Raw genomic sequence first — 9,648 nt, forward strand, 5'->3', positions numbered from 1 at the left:
ACATTCCCACCAGCAGTGCAAGAGTGTTCCCTTTTCTCCACACCCTCTCCAGCATTTATTGTTTCTACATTTTTTAATGATGGCCATTCTGACCAGTGTGAGATGATATCTCATTGTAGTTTTGATTTGCATTTCTCTAATGATTAATGATGTTGAGCATTCTTTATTCTTGTGTTTGTTGGCAAGCTTTATATCTTCTTTGGAGAAATTTCTATTTAGGTCTTCTGCCCATTTTTGGATTGGGTTGTTTGTTTTTTTGATATTGAGCTGCATGAGCTGCTTGTAAATTTTGGAGATTAATCCTTTGCCTGCAGCTTCATTTGCAAATATTTTCTCCCATTCTGAGGGTTGTCTTTTGGTCTTGTTTATGGTTTCCTTTGCTGTGCAAAAGCTTTTAAGTTTCATTAGGTCCCATTTGTTTATTTTTGTTCTTATTTCCATTTCTCTAGGAGGTGGGTCAAAAAGGATCTTGTTGTGATTTATGTCATAGAGGGTTCTGTCTATGTTTTCCTCTAAGAGTTTGATAGTGTCTGGCCTTACATTTAGGTCTTTAATCCATTTTGAGTTTATTTTTGTGTATGGTGTTAGGGAGTGTTCTAAGTTCATTCTTATACATGTAGCTGTCCAGTTTTCCCAGCACCACTTACTGAATAGGCTGTCTTTTCTCCACTGTATATTCTTGCCTCCTTTATCAAAGATAAGGTGACCATATGTGCCTGGGTTTATCTCTGGGATTTCTATCCTGTTCCATTGATCTTTATTTCTGTTTTTGTGGACTGGCCACATTTCAAGTGCCTAATAGCCACATGTATCTAGTGGCTATGATATCACACAATGTGGCAGAAAATGTGTGAAGGTATAAACCCCATTTGAACTCCACTCTTTCACTGAGGCTTAGTGAATGCTAGCCTTAATTTCCACTGTCCTAACTGGAGGACCTGTCTGAGAATAGGTGTCCTCATACATGACAGAGGGATAATAGTACCTACTTTAGAGAGCTGTTGGGAAGATCCACTGTAAAGTCTTTAATAGTGTCTGGTAAAGCATAGAAGCTCCGTAAACACCAGGCACTTTCTTTTTCCTCTTAGCCTTCATATCTGTTTTCCTATCTTCCCTCTTTAAGGAAAGGGTCTGTGTTTGTTTCATATTTGTTTCTCCAGTCTGGTACATTGGTATGTGCCCAATAAATGCTTGTGGAATTAATGCATGGTCTTTTGTTATCATCGTGGAGTATGTCAACTGTTGATTTATATTTTCCTTTAATACGTGAGTCTTAAAAATACTTCTGTAGGGCTTGCAAGTTGTGGAATTGTTGACATTGTAGTGGAGAGATGAGTCAAGTTTGAGTTTGGGGATTTGAGGGAAGAACTTATTAAGCTAAAGCAAATGTGGCAGCATCACAAATAAAACCAACCAGGTGAGATGTACCACAGATACCTCTGACATAAGAGGACACCAAACTTTTAAGTTCATTACTGTATATAATTTTCCATTACTGAGTATAGATTTGACAAGTGTTAACGAGATGGGATATATTCTCATTAAAGAAAAAATAAGAAACATATTCACACTGAGTCACAGAAAAATCTAGTGTAGATGAAAACATTTTTCCCCTGCCAGTGAGTACATTAAGGACCTAATTCATTTGCAACAGTAAAATGTTCTTGTGATTGCCATTTCAGGAAGACCCCTGATGTACTTAGTCATGGTTCTCTAGAAAAACAGAACAAATAGGAGGTATATAGATGGGGAAAGAGATTTATTTATAAGGAACAAGCTCACATGATTATCAAGGCTGACAAGTCTCAAGATCTTCAATCGGCCAGCTGGAGACTCACTAGAACTGATGATGTAGTTCCAGTCTGAATACCAGCAGGTAGACCCAGGAAGAGCCGATGTTTCAATTAGCATCTGAAAGATGCAAAAAAACTGATGCCTCAGCTCAAAGGCAGCCAGGGCAGAAGGAGTTTTCTCTCATGCAGGAGGTTCAACCTTTTGTTCATTCCAGGCCTTCAACTGATTGGATAAGACCCATCCACATTGCAGAGGACTGTCTGCTTTACTCAGTCTACCAATTCAAATGTCAGTCTCATCAGTAAACACCTTCACTGAATCATCATCATCATCATCAATAATGTTTGACCAAATATCTGTGTACTCCATGACCCAGTTAAGTTGACACATGAAATTAACCATCATACCTGACAAGGTACCATATATCGGAGCTTAATATGTCAATAAAGCAAGGATGCTGAATGCTCTCTTTTTTCTCTCTGCTCTGCTTCTTCTCAGTACACTATATTCTTTCCCTCTTCCTCATGTAAGTGGTGCACCACTATATGCCATGCATTTTACCAGATACTCTTTCATACGGTCCCCATAAGAAATGAGGAGAGCCCATCAAAGTGGCGACACCCTTGGGGAAGCCATTGCAGCTCAATCTGTTGTTCAATTTTGTCTATTTGAAAAGTCAGTTTCCTCAGTGTCCCAGACTTGGTCAGACTTGGGAATTGTAACTTATTCAAGCTACATTCAAGACAGTTCTGTACAAACCAGGAAAAAATATCTCTTATTAATAGTAATGAGAGATATAACTGCCAAAGGGTCCTCTAGCCAAAGCATTCCTTCCTTGTAAAGTTATATCAGAAATCAAATTATAATAAAAATATTACTTAGTGAATATGAATTCAGAGTAAGTGAGGGTTGATATAAACAAGATGTTTAATGGCATCAAGCAAAGAATAATGCTACAGTTTCAACAATCAGCACTAGAAAGGACAAATCACAGGAACAAATGTCTCTAGAATTCTCTGCCAAAGTGTACTTCATAGGTTCTTTGTTTTCTTCTTTCATATGCCAGGCTGACAAACTCCCTTTCTTTTTAACTTATTATTTCTTTAAAAAATATTTAACAGGTTATAAATCAAGTCTTAATGGTTTATAAGCTATTCTGTCTCAGTAAGATAACTTCCAATTTCTGCTCTTAATTTTCTTAAGTTTTCAAAGAGAAGCTCACTCTTTGACATTCTTTTCAGTAATATCCATTTAATCTTTACAGCAATTTTGTTGTGATAATCTATTGCTGATTAATCTTTTGCTATCCTAAAATGTAATGGATTAAACAAGAACTTTTTTTTTTTTTACTATCATTGCTATTCTCAGCATATTCTCAATGTTATTTTCAGCTCAGGTTATTGGTATAACTGGCATTGGGATGTTTTAATATTTTTAAATGATGTTTGGGGGCTTCCAGACAATTTTGGGAAGGAGTAATTCTTCTATTTCCTACTAAACAGTCTTCTAAACATTTTTCACTCCTTACCACTTATACAGTCATATCCCTCCTGTGTTCTGACCTCTTAGAAATACAAAGAGTGACTGACTAACTGGTCTGTTAGTTTACCCCATTTTAAGATGTTAATTATGGTTTAAAATAGAAGGGTACATTCTCTCTTAAATAAGATCATTCTTCAATGCCTTAAACTAAAGGAGCTGGTAGATATGAAGTACAAACATTAAAGCAGTGTAGATAGAAAAATATTTTTGGTCTGAGAAGGAGATATTTGATTTTGAGGAATTCATTCATTCATAGGAAAACACATATTGATCCACAAGACATAATTCTTTGGTAGGAACTGTCCTTTGGTGACACACAGCCCAGAAGATAAATTTATACTTAATAAAAGATATTTTAAATCACATTAGTCTTTAGAAAGGGTTTATAATCTTTGGGGAAATTCCCATTCTACAAATAATGTTAAATGAAGAATCACAAGACATTGAGGCATCTAGTTTTCGACCTCATAGCTTATGATACCCTTAAAGTAGCATCACTATGTTAAGGATCTCATAAGAGAAGGATCTCATAAGAGAAGGATCTCATTAGATTCCTGATACTCCTTGGTTACTAGAATGCTGAGACCTCAGAACACATTTTTTTCTTGTGGTTTTCCACAGAAAACCATGAAGTTCAAGAAGTTGCTTTTAACTTGCTGTGTTTATTTACTCAACAAATATTTGTTGAATGTTGCTATGTGCCAGGAACTGGCAAAGGTACAAAAGACACTGCAATGAACAGGCATGACACCTGCCCTAAGGAAACTTGAAGTATGAATAAAGGCTCTCAAGCCTGGAATTATGTTGGAAATTTCCATATGGTTCTTTGTTCTTTCTTGCTCATTCATTCTTTCTCTAACTAGCTAGCATCATCTTTCTACCATAGTGTAATTGTTAAGAGAACAAATTCTAGAGGTAAAAGGCTATGATTCATAAACCAGTTCCATGAATGAAAAGAGTTTTAAAAGATTTATTGATAGATAGATAATAGATAGATAGATAGACAGATGCCAGAAGGAATCATAAGCAATGCTCCCATGCAAAGCAGAACTCTGACAATCGTCACTGTTAACGCCAAGATTCACTTTCTAAGAGCAATTTTTTGGTCACAACTACATTGTTTTTTCCTTAAGAAATGGTTTTCACAATATTCTTAGACAATAAACCTTAAATATTTTGTAAATTATTATATTCAACCATATTTTTCTTCTCCCTAGTGAACTGTTTGCCAGTGAAACACAGTTTCACTTTCACTATTTCAAAATGATAGTATAAAAACAGAAGTGAAAGTATGAATCATAATATAATCAGGAGTTCATGGTGAACTATCCATTTATAACTCAGAAACCACGGGGTATTTCCAAACTGATGTCATTCATAGAAAGAATGCCATGTGTTGTGGGAGAATAAGAAAAATTACCTAGGCTAACTGGGGGCTTTAGAATGCATGTGGGATAGTCCCAGCTAATTTCTTTTTTTAATTTTATCACAAAGATCAAGCTGTATTTCAAATACTTAAATTGACGCTCACCTTGGAAATTACATGCCGGATTCTGTGTTATACTTTTTAATTCTGAAAACTTAGGTGATGTACACTGAGATTTTACTTCAGAAGGCATAATACCAGTATAAATGCTTTTTTTTTAAGTTGAAGTGTAGTTGACTTACAATGTTGTGTTAATTTCTGGTGTACAGCAAAGTGAATATATCTATATTCTTTTTCATATTCTTTTCCATTATAGGTTATTACAAGATATTGAATATAGTTCTCTGTGTTCCAGTATAAATGCTTTTCATAATTCAATGTTTTATTTTCTTTAAAAAGCTGTATAAATACTAAAATTACTGTGAAATTTCTTGTAGCTGTTTTACTTATAGGACAAAATTGTAATCTCTGCTCAAATAGTTAAAATTGATTTTATTTTTGTTTTTGTTTTAGCAGGGGAGAAATAAATATAAATTTTATTTTTTCCAACTAAACAATTAAAATAGTATATTTCTTTACTCTCCACTGTGCTGAGTTTTTTAAGAACTTAAAGAAGACTACAGTGTATGTTAAATAAATTAGTGACATTACAGAGAGGAAACATTATCCAGAAAATGCTTTCCTCTGGATTGTCTACATTTGGTTGGATAATACTTTGGCTGTGTTAGTTCTGCCATATTTGCTGCTATGTTTGCTGGTTGGTTTGTTGTTTTGACCCAGACCCTGATATCCAGTTATGAGTCTAGGCCCACTGTATCCTTTTTTAATCAGTTGAATGTCCCTGGCTTCCCATTAGTTAATGTTCATGATATGGGGGATTCCACAGAGGTCATCCCACTCACTAATCCAGGTAACACCACTAGTTCACTGTTTGGTTTATGAGGCTCATCCATGATCCCAGTGGTTTACCCACAATGCTCAGTCCTGATGCCTGCTATGAACTGTTTTGCTACCCTCGATCTTTCAGTGTGGCTGCAGGTGAATCTGTCAATAGGATGGGTTGACCTCATGTGATTGAGGAACAAATTTTAAAATGTATCAGAATATTGAATTCCTCCTCATTCGGTACACAAATAGGAAGAACACATGGATTAAAGACTTAAAGGCAACCCTCAAAAGTTTTAGAAGAAAATGTAGGAGACAATCTCATAACATTGAAGTAAGGAAAGATCTCTTAAAAATTAAAAAGGTTCATCAATTGTAACACATGTATGACTCTGGTGGGGCTATTGATAATGGAGGAGGCTGTGCATGTATAGGGGCAGGGAGTATATGGGATTTCTGGGTACCTTCTGCTCAATTTTACTATGAAGCTAAAACTGCTCTGAAACAAAGTCTTTTAAGAATAAAAAAAACAAACCGGGGGACCTTGAAGATGGCGGAAGAGTAAGACGCGGAGATCACCTTCCTCCCCACGGATACACCAGAAATACATCCACACGTGGAACAACTCCTACAGAACTCCTACTGAAGGCTGGCAGAAGACCTCAGACCTCCCAAAAGGCAAGAAACTCCCCACGTAACTGGGTAGGGCAAAAGAAAAAACAGAGACAAAAGAATAAGGACGGCACCTGCACCAGTGGGAGGGAGCTGTGAAGGAGGAAAAGTTTCCACACACTAGGAAGCCCCTCCGCGGGCGGAGACTGCGGGAGGCAGAGGGGGGAGTTTCGGGACCGCGGAGTAGTGCACAGCGACGGGTGCGGAGGGCAAAGCGGGGAGATTCCTGCACAGACGATCGGTGCCGACCAGCACTCACCAACCCGAGAGGCTTGTCTGCTCACCCGCCGGGGCGGGCGGGGCTGCGAGCTGAGGCTCGGGTTTTGGTTTTGGACGGAGCTCAGGGAGAGGACTGGGGTTGGCGGCTTGAACATAGCCTGAAGGGGTTAGTGCACCACGACTAGCCGGGAGGGAGTTCGGGGAAAAGCCTGCACCGGCCGAAGAGGCAAGAGACTTTTTCTTCCCTCTTTGTCTCCTGGTGCGCGAGGAGAAAACATTTTAAATATCATACTTTAGATGTCATAAACAAAGTTTAAAAAGCTAGAGACAGAGAAAATACTTACAAGGCATTTGAGAAATAACTGCCATCTAGAATATATAAAAATATCCTATAAATAAGAAAAAGACAAAGAGCCCAGTAAAGAAATGAATATAAAACTTCAGTTCACAGACAAGTTCTATAGGACCAATAAAGATATGAAAAAAAAGTTGTAACTTACTAATAATAGAAGCATGCAAATTAAAACAAGATACCATTTCATGTCGTCACACTGGAAAAAATTCAAAAGTTTGTTGATGACAAGTAGTGGTAAGGAAGTCGTGGAAATGGGAACTTTCAAATTCTTAATTACCCATGATTAATGAGCAGTGAAGTTTTACAATAGGGAGTGTAGTTTAAATTTAAGAAGAAAAAGCTTAAGAGATTGAGAGAGCAAATTGGTATAACGCTAAAAACTTTTTGCAATATCTAGCAAAGTTTGAAGGTTAGGACCCAGAAAGTCAACTTCTAAAATATAAATTCCAAAAACATCTAGTACAGGGACACAAAGATAATTCATTGCAACATTTTTTGTAATACCAAAATGTCTGCCATGGGGGAAATGGATCCTCTTAGTTTCATTTGTTTCAATACCAAGCATCCATTTTCTGCATGGAGTCTTACTACTCCCTTCTTAACATAGTTGGAAATGAGGCACTGACCATATTTCCTTGCTCCTACAGACTCCTCCCTTCATCTCCTCCCTACACTTCCCTATTCCTATGGGAAGCACTTTCTAGCTTGGAAAATTCCACCCCCTATCATCTCTCTGGCCCAGACACTTACTTGGTCGAGGTCCATATTCTTTCTCTTTTTTGCCTTTTCTGGAAATCTCGCCTGATTTCTCCTTCAAATTTCGGTCACTGGCAATTAATAGCCAGAAACAATATCCTGCATCACACTTCCCCAGGATCTGCTTAAATGAGGAGGAACAGAAAAATGAAAAGATAGATACAGGGAGAAGAAAAAGTATGGATTAATAACTTCAAATATTATCCTACTATATTTTTCTCCTAGCAAATCTTTGGCAGTCAAACCCACACACAAATTGGGGCCTAGCCCTGTGGGTGAGATGAGGAGGGAAGCATGGATATGGGGCAAAGTTCTTGACTCATCTGGAAGTTTTGACTCATACCTGGAGTAGATGTACCTTCATCCATCAATTACCTTATGCTGCCCTCATCCTCCCCACCCTAGGAGGTTGAGCTTGTCACTGGTAAGGGCAGAACATCTCCTGAGGCAAGGTATTACTTGGTGGTTGCACATAGCTGTGAAAAGAGCTGCACTGGGCAACCTAAAGACAACTGTACAAGGGAGAGAGGCTGTCAGTAAGTGCAAGCAACTTGGGTGGTCCAGCCATTCTCTTCCTTCTCAGGCAACATCCTTCTCCAAACCTCTGTGCTTCAAAAGTAAGAGGAAGCCCTTGCTCCCATTTACAGAGGAGATAATGAGGTTGACTGACATATTGGTGTCCAGCCCTCTTCTCACCCAACATCCAACACCAGCAGAGTGTTCTACCTCTTTTCTTCTACTCTCTGTGTCTTCCCTTTTTTAATATAATGAATAAATGAATGAATGACAAGTAAATAATTCCCCATATCTCCCATAGTTAACACATGTGAAGAATTGGATATATACTTGTCCCATTTTTTCTTTTGTTAATCACATAATTTGGGGTTTTTTGGGGGGGATGTTTGTTTTACATTTCAAATTGAAAGCAGTCACTGCTTATTAACTGACTAGATTACAAAGCGAATCAAGGTAGACACCTTAGTTCATCCTTCTAATAAGCCTGTTGATTTGATCTTTTCTGTTGCCAGCATCTCTACCTTCTACAAAATAGATGATCTTCATCATCTTCATTCTACCTCATGGAAAAGATCATTTGAAGGGCCAGCAGAAGTTGTTGCTTTCTTGAAAGCATTGTTCAACATTATAGATCTCGTGAATCAGATCTTCCATGCGGATGATTCCAAATTTAACAAGAGAGTCAGCAATCAATGTGTTGTCTGTCAGGGCAATTTATGTGTAATATGTGGTTCCACAATCCTCAGCATGTTAACTGAAGCCTTGTTGATCTTCACAAAGGTACCACTGAAGATATGGCAATGATGAAGAAGCTGCAACACTTTTCAGGCCTTTGGGGTCACACCATGGATACTGATCCTGATGATAAATGCCAGTAATGGGTTCTGCAGGTACATGGAAGTTGCCTGCTTATCTTGCCATCCTAACCATTCTTGTGTCAGTTCTGTACATCTGCCCATATTCCTTGTGATTAGGCTTACCTTTTCATATATAAGATTTGTCCTTGCCTTTCAAAACATCTTTTGGGCAAAATTCTTTCTCATGTGCCTGATCTTGAACTCTGTGAAATTCCTTCACCTTTTTTAGGAGTTTTAGCAGGAACCATCTTTTCTTCTCTTCTGCACCCTTCATGGTTCCAGCTGGAAAAAAGGACTACATAACCTATTTTTAGGTTTGGGTTTTTTTAAGGTTGATATTATTCACTTTACTTTGAATTTGCTTTATTTAATCTCACTGTATATTGTGAACAATCATCCCATTTGGGACATTAATATATCCCAATACATCACTTTTCAGTGTGTGTGTGCATGTGTGAGTGTATGTGCCTGTGCGTACACACACCTGTGCCATGATTTATTCAATTCCCTACTCATGAACATTCAAATTGTTTATGGTTTTTTGACACTACAAACCATACTACAAATAGCATTATGTCCACATAGTCCTTCATCAGGTGTAAATTTTTTAATGTAAGGTAGAATTC

The 9,648-nt window shown here is 37.7% G+C and overlaps 1 pseudogene; it reads right to left on the reverse strand.

Moving 5' to 3' along the window:
- Window positions 1–8,627: 8,627 nt before the first annotated feature.
- On the reverse strand, window positions 8,628–9,296 carry LOC112390950 (60S ribosomal protein L7 pseudogene; annotated as a pseudogene).
- Between the last annotated feature and the right edge of the window lie 352 nt (window positions 9,297–9,648).

This window comes from Neophocaena asiaeorientalis, unplaced genomic scaffold, assembly GCF_003031525.2.
Source record: "Neophocaena asiaeorientalis asiaeorientalis breed wild unplaced genomic scaffold, Neophocaena_asiaeorientalis_V1.1 scaffold55, whole genome shotgun sequence".
Taxonomy (NCBI): domain Eukaryota; kingdom Metazoa; phylum Chordata; class Mammalia; order Artiodactyla; family Phocoenidae; genus Neophocaena; species Neophocaena asiaeorientalis.